This window comes from Triturus cristatus, chromosome 6 (genome assembly GCF_964204655.1).
Source record: "Triturus cristatus chromosome 6, aTriCri1.1, whole genome shotgun sequence".
Classification (NCBI taxonomy): domain Eukaryota; kingdom Metazoa; phylum Chordata; class Amphibia; order Caudata; family Salamandridae; genus Triturus; species Triturus cristatus.
The window spans coordinates 115,484,416-115,506,359 of record NC_140589.1 but is presented as its reverse complement, the minus strand read 5'-3'; the positions used below and the strand labels follow the sequence as shown (position 1 = coordinate 115,506,359).

At 50.5% G+C, this 21,944-nt stretch overlaps 1 protein-coding gene across 1 annotated transcript in view; it reads right to left on the bottom strand.

The window, feature by feature from the left end:
- Window positions 1–21,944, bottom strand: part of LOC146816481 (exportin-5-like) — a 1,583,592-nt gene that overhangs the window by 577,705 nt on the left and 983,943 nt on the right.

The window sequence follows — 21,944 nt, the reverse complement described above, 5'->3', positions numbered from 1 at the left end:
ATTAAGGAAGAAACATAGTAAGAATTTGGATGTGAACATTCTTTGTCAGAGGAAAACAATCACCAAGCATCATCCAACATGAAAACATAAACCTTCACACAGTAATGCTGTTAAGAGGCTACAAATAAGACAATGAGAAACATAATTCAGGTTACTTACAGATATCATTTTAGCTTCTCAATTCTTTCTACTGGTGGTCCTATTTACCTAAGGAATCTGTTTGATCGAGATAATGCACAACACAACCTAGTAATTTGTGATAGCTAAGCTATTAAAAAGGGTTTGCTGGGAACTGTGAGTGACGGAGAAGGAAACATTACTCGTAATCTCTTTTTTTAAGGGTGAAATGGACATGATCTCTGTACTTTTCCACAGAAAAAAATGTGTATGATTTCGAGGCGTTTTACTTGTAACTGGAAGGTATAAATTTAGAGCACAAATCCTTTGGGCGATTGTCCAAACCAAAACTTAAGCAACCACAACGGCGGACTTTAGATGCTGCACTTCATTCTCTGTTTCCTTTTGATCAACTCGTCTGTGCACAACAATTCTTGTACCTGCCATCGTTCATTACAACTGCTAGGCAGAATAGAAAATTGAACTTGATTTGGAATGGTGCACCAGTAATCATCTTATCCAAAATGAAGCAAAAAGTCATAAGGATGGGTGTTCCGGTTTTATTTTTTTTCTGATCTTTTAATTCCATACAAAACATCCACCCAATGTGTTTTGTTCAAATGGGTAACTGGAACTTCATCAGGGCTTCCCAAGTATCAATGGAGTGTTGGAATATTCCCATTCTTTTGTATGATATGTTCATATAGGTCCTCTTTTATGTATGGAAAGATAAATCATCAGTGAAACCTTCCTTTACTAATTAGCCACACTAATGGTCACGGGTTTGATAGCCCGTCAGTTGTGCCGCAAATGCACAGCAAGCCGTCACAACGCCAACTGTGAATCAAATTTTAAGGGTGGAACAGACACGATATCCATACTTTTCCACAGAAACTTTTGTTTATGATTTCAAGCCGTTTTACTTGTAACTCGAAGGTATAAATATAGAGCATAAATTCTTTGGGCGATTGCTAGCATTCTATATGTGCTTTATCCACTTGTGTTTCATCTTCAGATCGAGGATGGATCTGAACTGCCTGCTTCACACAATCATACCACACTAGAAAGTACAGGGAATACCTATTTGCCTTTTTTGCATGCAGAAACTGCACTGAAACCTGCCTTCCCAATTCTGGTGAAAATCAAGACTTTTAAGATGGACCAATAGATGGGAGCGCCTTATACATCAAAACAGACATTATGCACTTGTACGTCTTTTGATATTTTTTCCTATGTTGTGACATCATTTTAGATTCTTGCATGTACCAAAGTAGCAGTCGGGAACAGGACAAAACCGGTACTGGGCTTGTATGAAAGCCAAATAACGAGTTGCTTCACAAGGTGATGTTGAATAAATCCTGCTAACTGTATATTTAAAGCATGCTGGATTCCAACAGAAAGGGAAACGGCCTTTAACACACAGTATTTACCATGTAAAGCATTTATAAATCATCCTTTACCATGCATATGCCTTTACAATGCAAGGCAAGTATAGTTAAGGTAAATCTATATACATATATATACATATATATATATTCACTGAAAAAACCATAGGTTTCAGGCACGTTATAGTTAGAATTTAGCATTTAAAAAACCTTTAAAATTTACTGAAAAAAACATAGGTTTCATGGACGTTATAGTTAGTTGGACATTTCGCTCATAGAAAACCACAGAAATTCCCCTGTTATAGTTAGTTGAGCTAACTATAACTCGTGCCCCCGTAATGCACTGTTGATGACGTCACATATTACATCATTCATGACATGGTCAGTGACATCACTGATGACATCACTGATGACATCACTGATGACATCATCCAGTGGGTGTGTGTTTCTATAAAATCTTAGGTGTGTGACTGACTGTATAAGTGAGTGATTAATTGTGTCTTGCTTAATGCATGTGTTAGTGACTGATACAGACATTCACACAGTTTAGGTTGTCAGTTGGTGTGTAAGCAGTTCCATGGTTTAGTTAGCAATTAAATGAGGATCTATATGAGCTATTCATTGCTTGTCTGAGTACCTGCATGGGTGCCTGAGTGTCTGTGTGGGTGGGTGGGGGTGTGACTCTGTGCATAGATGTGTGAGTGGATAATTCACTGGGTATATGTGTTCAAGTCTGTATCTGTGAAGGTCTGTATGCCTGGCTGAGTGTGTGTATGAGTGTCTTGGTAAGTGAATGGATGCCTCAGTGGTACATGTGTAAGTAATTCCATATGTGAAAGGCAGTATATATGAGTGTTGGAGTGTATAAATGACTATATGTGAGAGTGAGTGATTGTGAGAGTGCCTGTATGGATCAGTGTGTGCTTGTATTAGTTATTGTATTAAAGTGAAAGTATGTGTTAGTATATGTTTAAATAAGTGACGTGGTATGTGTATAACTGTACAGGTGAGTAAATGAAAGTGTGATTGATTATTTCCATTACTGACTAGGTGTGTGAATAACTATGAATGAGAGGCTGTGTGTGACTGTATAGATATGTGACTGGATATGATAATGCTGTATTGATGGCTGACTGTATGCATGAGTGACTGTATGGGTGAATGAATGGATGTGTGTGTAGACCCACAAATTAGTGAGTAGATATGTACTAACTGGTATTGGTGTGTTCATGGTTTTGAAAATTATAGTCTGTATTTTAGAGTGGGTGTATCAAGTATTATATTAGGGTCTGATGAGGTGCATCAGATTTTGACGTGGATGATGCCATCAGTGATGTCATCAGTGATGTCATTTGAGATTTCATCAGTGATGTCACTGACCATGTCATGAATGATGTAATATGTGGCGTCATCAGCAGTGCATTGCGGGGGACGCGAGTTATAGTTAGCTCAACTAACTATAACAGGGGAATTTCTTTGGCTTTCTATGAGTGAAATGTCCAACTAACTATAACATCCCTGAAACCTATGGTTTTTTCAGTGAAATTCAAAGGTTTTTTAAATGCTAAATTCTAACTATAACGTGCCTGAAACCTATGGTTTTTTCAGTGAATTTCAAAGGTTTTTTAAATGCTAATTTCTAACTATAACGTGCCTGAAACCTATGGTTATTTCAGTGAATTTCTAAGGTTTTTTAAATGCTAATTTCTAACTATAAAGTGCCTGAAACCTAAGGTTTTTTCAGTGGATTTGAAAGGTTTTTAAAATGCTAATTTCTAATTATAATGTTCATTAAACCCATCTTTTTTCTGTGTTTTTTAATTATCATCCCATTCTCAACTTGGTGAAAACTGCAAATCTCACCACTCTTCCATCGATACCTTACGCCAACAAAATCGCCACAAACGAGAGCCACAACTAACGCTAATGAAATGCAAAGTAGGCGTTCCGGTGCAAAAAAAAACACAAACACACCACTTCCCCATATTTTCAACGACCAGCCAAATCTGCAATGCGATCCAAAAAGCAGGCGATAAGCCGAGTTAGAAGCAACAAATTAACATCAACCATTAACTGTTGTAAGGAGGTCGACTATCTACTCCGTGAATTGGACCCAACTCACAGCCACATCTAAAGACAAACATGTGATAGAGCTACTGATCATGCAGCTCCGACACCCAACAAGGCCACAACACGCAGCGCCACCACCACCAGAACCTACCCCCCGCACCACCCCCCCTACTACCACCGAGGCAGCGCAACGGACCTTTCCAAAACACCATGCCTCTCAGCCACACAATAGCTGAATGCTGGCAACCAACTATATATGAAGGAGGCAAGTCACCCATCAACAATAAAGCACACAATGCCAAGTGTAACGCTGATGTGCTGCATCCACCTCACTAGGCAAAGCACAAACCTCTCCATGTGGAGATATACTATTGATACTTGTAGTGTAGTGCAAAGTGGACGCAACCATGTTACCTCAGACAGTGGGGAAGATCTCGGTCATGTAGCTGTGTTGTCCCCCCCTGGAAGCGGAGTGGGCTGCTCCAACGTACGCCACTACAGCGTAGGAGTATGAGTAAATAGGCCAGGCCCTATGCGTGGTTCACTTGTGGGAAGACCAACGAGTCTGTCACAGCAGCAGCCCTCACATTGGCACGTGGCTGCAGCCATAACTGCGGGCCTCCTCGACACAGGCCCCCTGTGAACCCAGCGGCACAGCACCGCAGACTTATGTCTGTACCGACTACTGCCTTCGATCTACACTGCGGACAGCAGCGCTCACTATTCAGATGCAGTGGTGATTGCAGATGTCGCAGTCCAGTTCGCAAGACACGTTGCTCCCAGTGCGGCCTGCCCAGACCACGCATCATCGCAGGGTGCCCACACTCTGTGTGCTTCAGGTGCTACTAACTCACTGCATCATAAGTCATCGCCACGTGGCCTCATCAAGCCAGAATTCATTAGACAAAACACATTGCTCCCAGTGCTTCCCGCCAGAACCACGTATCAAATGGGTGCGCACACGCTGAGTACGCCAGGTGCCACTAACTGTGCAGCTCAACTCAACGCCACGTGGCTGTACACCCATCCTGACCGCTGCCTCCGCCCTACACTGGGGTTACACGCTTCACAATTCAAGATTAGTAGTGACGTAAATTGAGTAAGAGTCTATAATGAGTTAAGAAGACCAAATGCTCCCAATCTGTGCAGCTCAAGTCCATGTCACCTGCCTGTGGGCCTTTGCTGACCGCTGCCTCCGGCCTACACTGTGGAAGACCGGTGACACGTGGTGCCAACTAACCCTGTTCAACACAAGCCGATCCCACATGTGTAACTGTGTCCTGAGTCCCGAATGGCAGCGACCACAGCACCAGACTCCCTTTGATCAGTGAGGGGTATTTGCATATGGAAGGCCGGTGACACGTGGTGCCACTGAACCTGCACTATGCAGGCCGGTGGGGCCACCAACGTATGCACATGGCTGTGGGCCCTTGCTCACCGCTACCTCTGGCCTACACTGTGGAAGACCGGCAACAAATGGTGCCACTAACCATCTTCAACACAAGCCGATCCCACATGTGGAACTGTGTCCTGAGTCCTGAATAGCAGTCACCCCAACTCCGTGAGACAACCACAGCACCAGACTCCCTTCGATCAGTGAGGCATATTTCCATATGCAACGGTGGCGACACCTGGTACCATTAACCCTGTTCAGCACAAGCCGAACAATCCCACATGTGGAACTGTGTCCTGAGTCCTGAATGGCAGTGACCCCAAGTCCATGGCAGCGAGCACAGCAGCATACTCCCTTTGATTAGTTAGGCATATTTCCATATGCAAGGCCGGTGACACGTGGTGCCACTAACCTTGTTCAACACAAGTCGATCCCACATGTGTAACTGTGTCCTGAATGGCAGTGACCCCAAGTCCGTGGCACCGACCACAGCACCACACTCCCTTCAATCAGTAAGGCATATTTCGATATGCAAGGCCGGCGACATGTAGTCCCACTAACCCTCTTTAACACAAGCCGATCCCACATGTGTAACTGTGTCCTGAGTCCTGAATAGCAGTCACCCCAAGGCCGTGGCAGCGACCACAGCACCACACTCCCTTTGATCAGCGAGGGGTATTTCCATATGCAACTACAGACTCCAGTAGGCAAGTAACCATCAGAGTCCTACACCCTACATATTATCCTTTTAGTATCCTCGCTTCAAGAACTTTTTTTTAATATCAGTTATAGCTTTACTACAATGACCAAATTAATCTTCAAATGCAAACTAACATGGAATAGCAGTCTACACTGCAGACAGTACAGCTCGCAATTCCAATTTTAAATACTAATTTCTAACAACAAGATTGTACTCAGAAAAGGGGGGGCGTGGCTTGGAGGCCGCCGAGCATGGACGCGTGAGCCCTGAGCTCCGTGCTGGCCGTGCGATTTATCCTGACGTGACCCTTGCTGGCGGTGCCTGCGACCCGGGAGGGGGCTCCCCTGGACGGAGAGGAGCTGGCCGTCTGATTGGATCCTTTACGGCGGCGCCGGGGGCTGCCTAGCGCGGAAACTGCGAGGGCCCTGCCCGGTGGGGACCGGCCATCTTGCCTGCGGCCTGGGGCGGCTCTGTCATCCCCGGAGTTGCGTGGAGCGCGGCCCCGCCGGAAGTGGAGGAGGACTCAGCGGGGGCGGCTTGCGGACCGCGCTGTGGCTTGCTGGCCCTGAGCTGTGTGGGCGGAGCGGCGGCGATCCTGGCGGAGGATAGTGGCCTGTGAGCGGCCGGGAGCAGCGGCGGAACATCTGGAGCCTGGGGCGCCGCCGCGGGACCCGTGGGGCTGGTGCCGGCGAGATCGCGGGAACGCGCCTCTTCGGGGCGCTGGCGGTGGACTGTGACCCGTGGCGGAAACGGAGGACCCTGGGGGCGATGGGTAGCCCTGTGGTGCTGAGGGGGCCTCGCCCCTCCGAGTGCTGGCGTGCGTGATCGTCGGCCCACGGGAGGGCTGGTGTGGACTGGCCCGCTGGTGCCCCCTGCCTCGTGGCCCTCTGTGACGGTGGGTGCTGTGCCCTTGCTGGTGTTGGCGCCGAGTGTGCTGGACCTGTGCTTCCTGGGCGCTTGGTGGATTGGACTCGGGGCTGTGTGGTCCCCTGGCGGCGCTGGACTGGGAGCGGTGCAGGACTCCTACTTACCGGCCTCTCCTTGGGGTGCACGTGATCGGGTGCCGCGACTGTGCATCTGCGGCTGCCCGCTGATCCCCCTCTGCCTCGCTGAGACTGCAGTGGTCGCCCCTGCCCCGGGTGCGGCGGACGTGGACTTGCCCTTCCTGGTCCTGGTGCTGTGGGCCCGGGGGGCTCCTGGAACTTTTGCCGCTGGTCGGGGAGATCGGGGCTGGACCATAGCCGAGGCCCGAACATGGGGAAGCCGCGACGGGGCCCAGGGGGGGCTCCGGCTGAGCACCAGGAGGGCCCGCCTGACTCTCAGGCTCCGGGCATGGATGGCGCCTCGGCGGCGGGACTCCAACAGCAGCAGCTGGATCAAATTCTAAAGGCCATATCGGACACGCGGGAGGCTTTGGGCCGTGACATTGCGCAAGTGTCCACAAGTCTTGGATTTTTGCGCGCCGATCATGCCAAATTGGTTGACCGCGTCACAACTGCGGAACACAAGTTGGAGACGCTGGAGCCTGCCCAGAGGGCGACGGAGACCTCACTGAGTGGCTTGGAGCACAGGGTGCAGCTGTTGGAGAAGAGGGCTGAGGAGGCGGAAGGGCGCAATCGACGCAACAACATCCGAGTGGTGGGCCTTCCCGAGAGAATTGAAGGGGACGATATGGTCGAGTTCCTGGAGAAGTGGCTGCGAGAAGTGGTGGCGCGCGAAGGCCTGTCGCAGTTCTACACCTTGGAGAGGGCCCACCGGGTGCCGTTTCGCCCTCCGGCGGCGGGCCGCCCCCCTAGGCCAGTGGTGGCACGCCTGCTGCACTACAGGGATCGTGACCTTATCCTGCGGAATGCCCGGGCGTCAGGCCCGTACAAAGTGGATAATGCTGCGGTCTCTCTTTATCCTGATTATTCCCAGGAGGTCCAGCGGAGCCGCTACTCCTTCATGGCAGTTAAGAAGGACCTCCGAGAGGTGGGGCTCCAGTATGCTCTGTACTTTCCGGCCCGTTTGAAGGTGATGGTGGATGGGACTTCGACGTTCTTTGATTCGCCGGATGATGCCTGGCAGTGGCTGGAGCGGCACCGCGCCGGCGGAGATGGCCCTGGCCGGCGAGCCCCGGAGGTGGGGGCTGGGCAGCGGCTACGCCGGGGCCGCCGCAATAGGCAACGTGCCAGGAGTGGACGATCGCCGCCTGCTTCTCAGACGGAGGTGGAGAGGCGGGCGGCCCTGCAGGCGGTCTCTGCTATTTCTGGAGCGGCGGCGTTACCGGTGGGTTCGGGCTCCCGGCGGACGTCCTCGGGGGCGGACTCGCAGGGGTCGGAGGACGCTGGGGAGGATGTCGCACTCCTTTCGGGGGTGACTCCCGGAACTGCCGATGGCCTTTTGGATGAGTGACATTATTGCCTTGTTTATGGGTTGCGATTCTGATTTGCACGTTGAGGTTGGCGCAGTGGGTGATGTCGGGGGTTCTGCTGCTGGGGGGCCGGGTGGGGGTCTTGTGGTCCGGGGGGGCCGCCTGGGTCGGGACGCTGCCGAGAGGAGGGGAATGTTGTGATTGAGGCCTGACACATCTGGTGGGCTGGTGGGATCGCGGTCCGGCTTGTGCTGGTGCTAGGTCACCCCTCCTACCTCACACCTACTGTGAGTCCCTGGTAGCTACCAGGGGGCCTTTCATCGTTGGGACAGTGTTTGGATGGGTAACTATGGTTTAGAGCCTGTTCTGGGGAAGGGTGGGGTGGGGGTTTGTTGGGGATGTTTTGCAGGGGGGGGATATGTCAGTGTGCCCGCTAGGCCGGGTTGGATTGTGCTCAGTTGTATTTTCCGGTATGGCGACCCGCCTTGAGTTACGCTGCGTCACATGGAATGTGCGCGGGTTGCACTCCATGAGGAAACGTTATAAGGTCCATGCTTATCTAGTCCGTAGGGGGATCCAAGTGGCCTTCCTGCAGGAGACTCATATTGATCAGGTGGAGGGGCGGGCACTACAACGGAGGTGGAGGGGTCAATTGTTCTACACCACATTCTCGGCCTTTGCTAGGGGGACCTTAATTTGGGTACGAGCTGGGGTTCCTTTCCAACCCCTGACCACGCTGATAGACCCTGAGGGGAGGTTTGTGTTGGTGGCTGGCCGGCTGGATGGTAGGGATGTGACGTTTTGCAGTGTCTATGCCCCGAATTCTGAGCACTCTGCATTTTTAGCGCGGCTTTCTGGGAAGCTGGCGGCGTACTTAGCGGGTACCGTGTTTCTCGGGGGGGACTTTAATTCCGTACTGGATGTGGAATTGGATCGCTCTCACCCCCCGCTGGCTCAGTCCGGGGTGCGCAGAGTGGCTAAGGTGCGACGGGACTGGCAGGAGGCGTGGGGTCTAGTGGATGCCTGGCGCAAGCACCACCCATTAGATAGGGATTACTCCTTTTACTCGGCACCACATGACTTGCATGTTCGACTGGATGGTTTCTTGTGTACCCCGGGGGCCCTAGAGCTCACGTCTTATAGTGAGTACCTGGCAAGGACGCTCTCGGATCACAATCCGTGCTTGATCACGATACTTTGGTCGCGGCAGCGGCCGGCGATCCCGACGTGGCGTTTGAATCCGGCGCTGCTGGAGGACCCCGTGTTTCATGCGGAGCTGGGGGACGGCGTGGAGCGCTACTTTCAGGGTAACTCGGGGACGGCGACGAGTAGAGCGCACAAGTGGGATGCACTCAAGGCGGTAGTGAGAGGGATTTGCATTTCGTCTGTGACTGGGACGCGCAAGGTGCTGCTACGTGATGTCGATCGGGCGGAGACGCGGTTGCGCCAGGCGGAGTTGAAGGACCACGCGTCTGAGGGTACCCGTGGAGAGCTGCTGGCGGCGCGGGAGGAGGTAGCCCTGCAGGTCGAGCGGCTCCGCTGCTATGACCACAAGGAATATATGGTGCGGGCACAAGCGGAGCGTGACAAGGTGGGGACGCTTTTGGCCTGGCTGGCTGATCCGGCGGCTCGGGGCTCCCCGGTGGTGTCTTTGGCTGCGCCGACAGGGAACCTAGTCCACTCGCAAAAGGAGATTAATGACTTGTTTTTGGGTTACTATTCCCTGCTGTACCAGAGTAGGATGAGGGGTCTACCGGATGGGCTGGACGATTATTTGGAGGCTGCGGGGTTGGCCGCCTGGACCCGGAACAGGGTTCTGCTCTGGGGTCGGAGATCTCTCTGGGCGAAATTAGAGCGGCGGTCAAGCATATGGCGCGGAAGAAGACTCCTGGGGCTGACGGCCTTCCGGTGGAGTTCTACGCTGCGTATTTGGACATTGTGGCGCCGCGGCTACAGGCGGTATATCGGGAGGCGTGGGGTCGGGGACGGCTTCCGGCCACCATGAGAGAGGCGATCATAGTCCCATTGTTGAAGAAGGGTGGGGTTCCTACCTCCATGGCGGCATACCGGCCACTTTCCATGCTCTCGGTTGACTACAAGATTCTTAGTAAGATCTTGGCTACGCGATTGTTGGGTCATATGCGCTCCTTGGTTCATTCGGATCAATCGTTCATCCCGACTAGGAACACTGCGACGTGCATTCGGCGGTTGGTGCGGATAATGGGAGACGAGGGGGAGGGGAGATCGGATGCCGCGGTGTTATCGGTCGACATTGAAAAGGCGTTCGATAGTGTGGAGTGGCCGTATTTGTTCCGGGTTCTGCGGGAATTTGGCCTCGGTGATAATTTTGTACGCTGGACCGAGCTGCTGTATAGCTCCGCTACGGCTAGGGTCCGTACGGGACATACTATTTCGGCGGCGTGCTTGGTGGGGAGGGGCACATGCCAGGGTTGCTCTCTCTCCCCGCTGTTGTTCGCGCTGGCCGTGGAGCCTTTGGCGGCCCGCGCCCGGCAAGGGCAGTACTACGGGGGGGTTTGGTGGCGCGAGGAACTGCAACACATATCGTTGTATGCGGCTGATACGGGGGATTCCCTCCGGGGTGCTCGGACTTTGCTGGAGGAATTTGGTCGCTTGTCGGGGTTGCGGGTGAATTGGACTAAGACCTGCCTGTTTCCTCTGTCGCTGGGAGCACGGCAGCCCTTGGCGCTGGCTGACCTGCGGTGGGAACCTGGCTGTTTGCCGTACCTGGGCGTCCGTATATTCCACACCCCCAATGATCTTTTTGAGGGGAATGTGGGGGGCGCGCTGAGGGGGCTTAGGGGTAGTATGGCGTTCTGGCGCACCCTTCCCCTCTCGGTTGCTGGACGAGTGGCGCTGTTGAAGATGATAGCACTACCGCGCCTGCTCTACTATTTCCGTACTCTGCCGATCTGGATTCCGGCCGCCTTTTTCCAGACGCTTCGGTCCTTAATGACAGGGTTTATTTGGGGAACTGGGAGGCGACGAGTGGCGATGTCGACGCTGTTGAGGCCACGGGAGGCGGGCGGGCTGGCAGCCCCCGATTTTGAATGGTACTATTTGGCGGCGCAGCTGCAGTGGCTGACGCAGGCCGTGGCACGTGAGTTTCGGGGCCCAGAGGGCCCGCAGGATAGGGTCATTCCGCGCCATGTACTGTCGTTCATTGTGCTCCGGCAACGGCTCCGACTGGATCAGCTTACCCTCGAGGAACGCACGCTTCGGCTGTGCTGGATCCGTAGTCAGAAACGGGCGGGGTTTGCCCGGCCGTATGCCCCGGAGATACCGTTGGGCATGTGCACGGCCCTCCCGCACGGTGGGGACTGGTCGGCCCTGGCTCACTGGGAGGAGTGCGGGGTGCACATGATTGGGGACTTATACGGAGATGGCGTTTTGCTGTCGTTTCAGGATCTGCAGGGGGCATATGACCTACCACGGGGGGACTACCTTTTGCATGCTGCCTTGGTGCGTGGGATCCAGAAGCACCGGGGGATGGGGCTGTCGGAACCCTCGATTTCCCAGGGATGTCAATACGTCACTATGGCGGCGGGTACGGTTAAGGCCATTACTTGTCTGTATAGACGGTTGTCCACGGAGAGGCTGGCACCCTTGGAGGTCTTGCGGGGTAAATGGGAGGGGGATCTTGGCAGGCCCATTCCTGAGACGACTTGGGCACAGCTTTTACGGCGGGCCTGGAAGGGCACGCGCAATGCTAGATTCCAGTTGATCCAATTTTACACCCTTCATAGGGCTTACCTCACTCCGGTCAAAATTCTGCGGTATTTTGGAGGCTCTCAGTCGCCATGTCCTCGATGCGGAGTAGAAGGGGCTGATTTTGGTCACATGTTCTGGTCCTGCCGGGGCCTGGGCTCGTACTGGGCGGATGTGGTGGCGTGTCTGAATCAGGTGACTGACAGTGAGTTGGAGGTGGAGATGGGGACTTGTCTTTTGTTGTGGTTTCCGCACACCCCCCGCTCCAGGGTCACAAGCAAGTTTTGCGATTTGGGGCTGATACTAGCGAAGCGGGAGCTCACTCTGCATTGGAAGGCCAAGTCCGGCCCGAGTTTTCGGAGATGGAGGGGGAGTTTCCTGGCCTGGGCGGGAAGCGAAGGGACGCTTCGGCATCAGATGGCCAGGCGGACCGCTAATGAGAAGGCGCTGGATGTGGCGAGGGCGTGGGAGGTGTTGGTGGAAGAGCTGCGCTCCTGGGAGACGAGGAATGTGGAGGCTGTGGAGGATGGGGATTCTGTAGATGTGGATGGGGGAGTGGAGCCTGGGACGGGGTCGGCGGGGGCTGCGGGGGAGTGCATGCAGGACGGGATCACTTAGTTACACTCATGGAGGACTTGCTATCTGCACTCTACCTGGGTAGCGGTTGAAGAGCGCAGGTGGGAACAGGGCTGCGGAGGGAGGCCACGGCAGGGTCCTCTCTCTCGGGCTGACTACTAGCAGGGGTCTGCCCGTTCGCCCGGAGCGGGGACGTCTTAGGCCATAGGACCGGATGGAAGGTAGCTGCTGAGGACTTACTGCGGGCACACTGACTGGGGGGGTGGGGGTAGAGGGGGCGGCGGGTGGGGGATGTAGGGTAGGCATGCAGTGGAACGGATTTCTCCTGATGTGTATTTTGAGGGGGGATTCCTCGTCTGCTGGTCATATGTGTAATGTTGGTCTCTAAGACCCTGGGTGTGAAAACTTAATAAAATCTTTTACCAAAAAAAAAAAAAAAAAAGATTGTACTCAGAAAATCCAACACTTTGTCAGTGTATTCTATACTTATTTAATCTTTTCATCATACGCCTACACTGCACTCAGTAGGGCTCACAAGGAAAATTATTTCTTCATTCATTAACTACAGAGTCCACTAGGCAAGTAACTATTACAGGCCTCAAATCTACATAATATCCTTTTAGTATCCTTTCTTCTTGAACATTTTTTATATCTGTTATAGCTTCAGTACAATCACCAAATTCATTTTCAAGTACAAACAAACACTCCGCAGTCTACACTGCGGGCAGCAGACCTCGCAATCTGAATTTTGGACACGTGGTGCCAAATAACACTGTCCAACAGAAGCCGATCCCCCATGTGTAACTGTATCCCGAGTCCTAAATGGCAGTGACCCCAAGTCCATGGCAGCGAGCACAGCACCAGACTCCCTTCGATCAGTGAGGCATATTTCGATATGCAAGGCCGGCGACACGTAGTCCCACTAACCCTCTTTAACACTAGCCGATCCCACATGTGTAACTGTGTCCCGAGTCCTGAACGTTAGTGACCCGAACTTCGTGACACCGACCACAGCACCACACTCCCTTCGATTAGTGAAGGGTATTTGCATATGGAAGGCCGGCGACACGTGGTGCCACTGAACCTGCACTACGGAGGCCGGTGGGGCCACCAACGTATGCACGTGGCTGTGGGCCCTTGCTCACCGCTACCTCTGGCCTACACTACGGTCAGCAGGCCTCACAATTCAGATAGAGTCCTGATTCCACATGACGCAGTCCAATAGCCAAGACACAATGCTCCCAGTGCGGTCCGTCCACACCAAGCATCATCACAGGCTCATACAGTCTCAATGCTTCTGGTGCCACTAACCCTCTTTAACACACGCCGATCCTGCATGTGTAACTGTGTCCTGAGTCCTGAATGGCAGTGACCCCAAGTCCGTGGCACCGACCACAGCACCACACTCCCTTCGATCAGTAAGGCATATTTCGATATGCAAGGCCGGTGACACGTAGTCCCACTAACCCTCTTTAACACAAGCTGATCTCACATGTGTAACTGTGCCCAGAGTCCTGAATGGCAGTGACCCCAACTCCATGGCAGCGACCACAGCACCAGACTCCCTTCAGTCTTATTTGTTGTTCTTTTCTTTAAATAATTTTTTTAATATGTAAATCTATACATGACTAAGATTCTTCTTTGTCCAACCGCACAGGGACACTTCCAGGCCCAAGAAGGTTGTTGGGGGTATGATGGTAATGTGGGAAGAGGGTGCTTTACCTGCTGATGTGGGGAGAGGCAGCGCCAAAGGGGTATCTATCACAGAAATAAATCCGATATGTTTTCACAAATGCCTCGGACAAATGCCAGCTGACGGACTGAATCACAAAATGGTTTTTCAATGCTTATGTAGTGTGAGTTATGAACAGTTTGCACCCAGGCTTGCAGAGGGCCAGCTGCGGCCCGTCCGCTCGACTCACAGACACAGTACTACGAGCTGTCCGCGTCATTGTAGCTATCCCTGCCCTGTTCCGTCGTACGCCACGCCACTACAATTACGTTCTGATGTTGGCCCAACATAGCTACCTGACGCAGGCGTATTCGCTGTTGGTGTGCAGGTCAGTGGTCTAGTTCTCAACATCTCATGGCCACTCCCTGAGGGCAGGTTTGCACACACATCACACCCATCTGGCACATGCCTCACAGGCCATGTGACCACGCAAATATAATAGATCTACAACGTCACATCCTTCATTGCCGGTGCTGACTAGATGGCGGACGCTCCACGTGTCTCAATCATAAAGAGTCTTTGAAAAGTTGCGCAGAAGGTTAGTCGCACCCTGATCTGTATAGCCGTCAGGGGCCTACCACCCCCTTGCATGGACTTCAGATGCACAGGGTTAGTGCCACCCGAAGCTCATATAGCCATCAGGGGCCTACCACCACGTGGCACGGACTTGAGTTCCACAGGCTTAGCGGCCCCAAAAGCTGATGTGGTCTCTGCCATTGATGACTCAGCGACATGTGTGAGATCTGCCGGGCCGCGGAGAAGCTGATGTGGTCTCCGCCATTGATGACTCAGGACTCAGCGACATCTGTGAGATCCGTGCAGAAGCTGATGTGGTCTCCGCCATTCATGACTCAGGACTCAGCGACATATCTGGGATGCGCGGAGTTTTGACGGGAACGTGGAGTGCCCACTGCTGCACAATCCGGTGGCACCAGGTAATTATTTGCTCATGGATGCGCAGGGGCGGCAGTGTCTGTCTGTCTGTCTGTCTCTCTCTTCCTTCTATCTCTCTAACTCTCTCTCTCCCGTCTTCCTTTCTCACTCCCTTTCTTTTTCTCTTTGGCTTTTTTTTCCTTCTCTGTTTCTCTGTCTCTCTCTCCTTTGATATGCCCTTTACACACGTCCTTATTTTGTGCTTTATTCTCCAGGCTCTGTCGTCGATATCCATGGTCCCCACAGGAGTGTTCCGCCTTGTTGTTTTGTATTATTTTGGAAAAATGTTGTTTATTAGTTTATCGTTCATATATATGTTAAAAAAAAAATAACGTTTGTAAATAGTTTATCATTTACATATTTATGTTTATAAAATTATAAAGTAAAAAAAAAAATAATTACTAACGTTTTTGGTTGTTCTCTTAACTGCTGTGTGACTCTTTCTTGTTCTTATTACTGTTATTTGATGGAGTCCACCATGGTGTTCAATTTTGGGGCACTTATCGCGGGAATACTGGTGATGTCTGCAGTTTGCACCAACTTCTGAATAGTGTGTTAGATTTATCTCAACTTTACTTCCATTAAAGTGCTGATAATGAAATGCAGACTAGCCATTCCCGTACAAAAAGACACGAGGCGCACCTTTCCGATTTATTCTAAATACTAATATCCTGTATTGAATTGCACTGAGGTAGTGGCTGCACTTACAGTGTACACACAAAATCAATTAAGAAATCTCATTGTATTTATATTGATTGGGAATAGTGTGTCAGGTGCTGCCTCTTGACAAGATACACTGCTCAGTTTGTGTTTTGTTCTGCACACGAAAAAAATCACATCACAACTTTCACACCAACTGCAATGCGAAACAAATTCCGGCGATAAGCCACGTTAGCACCAGAGATTTTACATCTGCTTTCTGCCGGTATTTAAGCAGGACGACTACCTGCACCATGAAAGGGAACACAGCCAAGAGCCACACCAGAACACCCACAGGTGCCATAGAGTCAATGAGCATGATACAAGGATACCCATGAGGGCCACAAGACTCATCGCAACAACTCCAGGAGCGCCAACGCCCCCCAAACCCACATCTGAGCAAGTGTGTCCCTGTGGTCATTGTCTTAGCATGATAGGCAGGAGCCCTGCAACATCACAGTGTGCTGTCACCTCAGCGTTGGCAGTGAGCCTGGACATGTAGCTACGCACGCATCCTCCTGCATGCACAACCGGCGTGTGCTGGTCCGGGGTACACAGGTCAGCGCAGGGGTGTGCCTATCCGGCAAAGGGAACGGAGTGCCTCTGACATGTCCGTGTACAGGAAGTGCGGTAAGTGTGTCTCTGTGTTCTGGTGTGGCCTGCCACAAGGGCTGCAGTAGTCGATGTTGTAAAGTGGCATGCACCACCTCCAAACGGCACTGTGATGGTTTAGTTGGAATGTAGCAGGACATGCGCGAATAGGCATTACAATGGTGTGCCGTACGAGTGCACGAGATACAACAGTGCACTGTACAAAAGAGTGAGGGCTCGTGGGAGGGAGGAGCAGCTGTTTGGCAACGTAACACACAGTGAACTCGCCCACGTGCCACGTGCTGGGCATCTCAACCATGATGACCACGGTCGCAGAAATCCCACAACACCAACGACCGGCCTTTGTACACATCCTGTACGAATGCAGCGTGGTTTTCACTTCTATGCTCGTTCAGTGGTGTGATGTTGGCGGGTTGTGTGACTTGTGCTTCTTGTTGGTGTGTTTCATTTTGGCCATTGTTTGTCCATACTTGTGCTGTACTTAATTGTGCATGTGTGCCATTCTGCCCATCTCCCCCCGTCCCCCCACTCCCTGCTTCTTCCTCTTCCTGGTGCTGTTGTGTCTATAATTTTGTTGCTCCACACATAAATACATGTAAAGAACAAATTTGAATAGTTCCTTGATTCTTTTAGGTTTCAAAACTTCTCTCTATTGGTTTCTGTTTAATTTTCCATATAAACCGTTTTTTTAACCCGTTCGTTGCATGCGTCGGCCAACGGCCGTCGCGAGCACTACCTCCGTAGTGCTGCGCATGTCCGTTGGCCGACGCGGCCCCGCCCGCGCATGGAAATGTCCGCACCGCGCCGGATTCTACGCCGCGCTAAATGGGTTAACATTCAACAACACATAAAAGTCGGAAGTGCAACGTATTCTATCAACACACTTTCTAGAACATTCTACAACACGTGCAGGTTAAAAGTTCATCAATTTTTTTAAACTTAACGATATTTTTTTGCAACATTTTCTCGAACATTTAACGGCACGTGCAGGTTAAAAGTTCACGATTGTTTTAAGTTCAAACAGTGCCTTCCAAATGCAAGTAACAGGTGTGGTTGAGTTGAGCAAATTTTATCCTAGATGTACTCCACGTTGAAACTGCTTTTCTTAACCAATCACATAGAAGCTTTTCCACAAAACTAATGTGCACCCCACTTTAAAAAAAAGAATGCTTTCATCTCCCAATCACGTATCGTTTTGTATGGCAAAAAAAAATAGTTCCCCATCTTTAAACATATCTCTTATTCTACCAAGGAACTGCATGAGTTACAGACATCTTTCCATACCTTTCAGCCATACCTTCAAAATGCTAGTATGGATCGTAGGACATAGCTATATTTTCTGGTGCAAGAGGTATGCAGAACAAAGACGTATTGACTTAGACCTAGGTTTACAAATTGTGGACATTAAATGGTTTGCACAAAGAAGATTGAATTGGCACCAATTGGTAAAAAACTCTTTGCATCTTCCACACCATGACCTCATGACTGTGCATTGTACTGGAAATGACCTAGGCACATTGAAATGAAATTTTGTACTTGTATAGCACACTGCTGCCCCAGCGACGGGGCATCCTGGCGCTTGTACTCATACCGTTGTGGAACCCTTCCTGGCTTTCCCTGTGAAGTGTCCATTCCTGGGCACCCCCAAGGTGAAGCCAGGCATCCCCAGCGTTGTTGGGGCCGTTGTGGAGATTAAGCAAGCTATTGCCCAGAGTTGCAGAGTGGGACCCATGATTAGAGTAGGCACCGAGACGAGAATTATCAGGTCCGGGGAAATTGAGCCCAAGACCCGCCGAGGCGGTAATTGAACCCTGGTCCCGGGCCAGATCTCTGCATCAGGGTCTGCCGCTCTAACCATTGAGCCACACTTCTCCACATTGACTGGGGTAGGTTTGGAAATGCTTATGAAGGACACCTTTGGACACCTCAGCTCAGCACCATGTGACTCTGGGCAATAGCTCACTTAATAGCTCACATAATTTCCACGCCGGCCTCGAGGGCCTTCAGACCCATAGGGGTGAGTAGTTTGCGCTTTACAAATACCGTATTGATTTGATACGCGCAAATGTGGCACATGACTTCACAGCATATGACACACAGTTTGGACTCACGCTTTCATCCCCGTCTCCGGCAGCACCCCAGCTTAGCACCATGAGACTTTAGACAATACCTCACATATGTTCCGTACCCCAGGACTTTCAAACCAGTAGCAGTCAGTAGTTCGTCCTAGTAGGTATAAACACATGCTGACACTACTTCCACAGGTGTGCTGCAGCGGCCAGGGCACATGACTTCACACCATAAGACACACAGTTTAGGCTCACGCTTTCATCCCCGACTCCCGCATTAGCTCACCTTAGCAGCATCAGACTCTATGCAATACCTCACTTAATTTACGTACCCAGCACTTTCAGACCGGTAGGTATGAGTAGTTTGCTTCGCACCCCCTCTATACCACACCCTAAACACCCCACAGAGGTTACAGTGCTCCTACCCTCCTCTTTCCTACTTTTTTCGCCCTTTTTTTCCCCCTTACTCGCTTTGACAGAATCACAAAATGGCGGCCAACACTTCCTAGTTGCAACCGCTCGCAGCGCTCCCAACCAATAAGCAGCAAGCTCGTGCTCGTAACACCTCAGCCAATCAGATGACAGAATTCCCAAATATCTATATCTGTAAATTTCGATATTTCTCAAAAACTACTGAACGGATTTACACCAAATAAACAAAAGCGTGCTTTCTAGACCAAGACCCTTCTCCCTGCCAAATTTGGGGTAATTCCGTTCACCCGTTCGACCTGTAGCCTTGTCTAAAGTTTCCTATAGAAATTAACATGGAGAAAACACGTTTTGGGACCCCCCTTGACGAATCACCCCCAAGCTTTCAACATAGGAGCTAATATGAACAAAGAATACGTTCGGGAACTTTCATGAAGATTCATCAAACGACGCCAAAGTTATAAGCAAAACAAAAAATGCTCTTCCTATGGAAACTTGGTCCTAACTATAACTACCTACTGGCGACCGCCAGTAGGTAATACATACATACATACACAAACCCACATACATACATACATATATATATATATATATATATATATACACACTTACATACATATTATCTACTGGCGGTCGCCAGTAGATAGTTATAGTTAGGACCGAGTTTCCATAGGAAATCTCAAAATTCTATTTTGAATAACTTTGGCGCCGATTGACGAATCCTCGCGAAATTTTCAAAACTAATGGGGCGCTCCGCTCCTACCCTGAAAGTCTCGGGGTGATTCGTCAAGCGGGGGCCGAGAAAAAGGGGGGGTCCCAAAACGCGTTTTCCCCATGGATTTTTCCATAGGGACTTTAGTCGCAGCTACAGCCCAAACGGCTGAACAGAATTACGTGACATTTGGCAGAGAGGTAGCCATAAGGTCCATGAAGTGCCTTTTGCAGGTTTGGTGTAAATCTGTTCAGTATTTTCAGAGAAAATAGCATTTAAAAACATATATATATCTGTACGCGCGCAGTGTGCGCGCTGGGTGCGCGCACCCTGCCGTGCGCGAGCGCAATTCTGATTGGTTGTTAGATCTTAGTAAACATTCAAATCGGTCGAAACCAGGAAGTGTCGGCCGCCATTTTGTCTCTCGCACTCTGAGGGGGTGAAAAACAAAGGTGGAGAACGTGAAAAGGGGGCAGGGTGGACAGTTCCTGACCCCCTAGCCGTGGTCAGGGGGTCCCAGAAGGACCCCCAAGGGCCAAGAAAAATCGCGGAGTGCGCGCACCCTGCGCGCACCACCCAAACGGAAACAATTCTGCGAAGTTCGCGCAGCGTGCGCGCACGGTACGAACTGCGTAATCGCACCGTGCGCCCACGGCATAAACTGCGTATAGTGGGCAAGCGGCGCGCGAAGCGCAACGTGTGCCCACCGCGCTCGCACGGCACGAACTGCGTAAAGTGGGCGAGCGGTGCACAAAGCGCACCGCGTGCCCACTGTGCGCGCACGGTGGGCAAATTCACTGAAAAAAACCATAGGTTTCACACACGTTATAGTTAGGAATTAGCATTTAAAAAACCTTGCAAATTCACTTAAAAAACCATAGGTTTCACACATGTTATAGTTAGCTGGGCATTTCCCTCGTAAAAAACCAATGAAATTCCCCCGTTATAGTTAGTGCAGGCAACTATAACTCACGCGACCGCAATCCGCTGCTGATGACGTCATATATATCATCACTGATGACATATGTGTCTTTCTGAAAAAAAAAAATGTAATATATGTATAGCTAAAGATGAATGGAAGAAGACATGGGTAAATAAGTGTCTAAATACAGTGATGTAATATCTGACGTCATCAGCAGCGGACTGCAGTCGCGTGAGTTATAGTTGCCTGCACTAACTATAACGGGGGAATTTCATTGGTATTTTACGAGGGAAATGCCCAGCTAACTATAACATGTGTGAAACCTATGGTTTTTTAAGTGAATATATATATATATATATGTATATATATATATATATATATATATATATACACACTTACATACAAATATATACACATACATATACATACATATATATATTATCTACTGGCGGTCGCCAGTAGATAGTTATAGTTAGGACCTATTTTCCATAGGAAATCCGCAACATTCTATTCCCAATAAGTCTGGCGCCGGTTGACGAATCCTCGCGAAATTTTCAAAACTTTTGGCCAGCTCCGCTTCGCTCCTACCCTGAAAGTTTTGTGGTGATTCGTCAAGCGGGGGCCGAGAAAAAAGGGGGGTCCCAAAACGCGTTTTCCCCATGCAATTTCCCATAGGATCTGTTGTCGCAGCTACAGCCCGAACCGCTGAACAGAATGTCACCAAATTTGGCAAAGAGGTAGTCCTCAGTTCAGACTTGTGCCTTTTGCATAAATGGTGTGAATCCGTTCAGCAGTTCCTGAGAAAATTAGAGTTAAAAGTACATAAATATCTATGGCCGGGGAGGATCCGCGGACCCTACCCGCACCGTAAGCGCACCCTCCCCGAACCAAGCGCGCACCCTCCTGTTTGCACGCTGAATGCTAATTGGCTGTCGAGTGTCTGTCTACATTCGAAACCAGGAACTGTTGGCGGCCATTTTCTGCCTCGGTAGAAGCGAGGCTGAAGAAGCAAGGGGAATAAGTGCGTAAAACATATAAAGGGGGCAGTGTGGAAATACTCTGACCCTCTAGAGGTGCTTAGGGGGTCCCAGAAGGAGCCCCTGGGGCCCCCTTTTTTAAAAAAAAAATCAAACGGCGAAATGCGCGCACGGTGCGCGCATCCTATCGCGTTGGGTGCACGGATTCTCTCGCGTTGGGTGAGCGGATCCACGGAAATTGTTTTTGAAAAAAGACAAGAACTCATTGGTTGTATGACTACTTTCTACACTGAAAGTTAGGGAGTATATTTCTGTTTTTTAAAGGTATGATTCTTATTGGTTAACAAAAACAGATTGTAAGGAACATTATATATGATAAGCTGATATGTTGAAAAGTCAAGCACACTTCCTGTCTTTTTTAGCAACATTGTGTGCGGAACTTGTGACCTGTGTGCTCAGTGCAGTGTTTCATGACCTATTTCTATGGTAAGAGGCAGAAGGCAGATTGGGGGAAGGGTTGAAATGTATTTCAGTTGGAA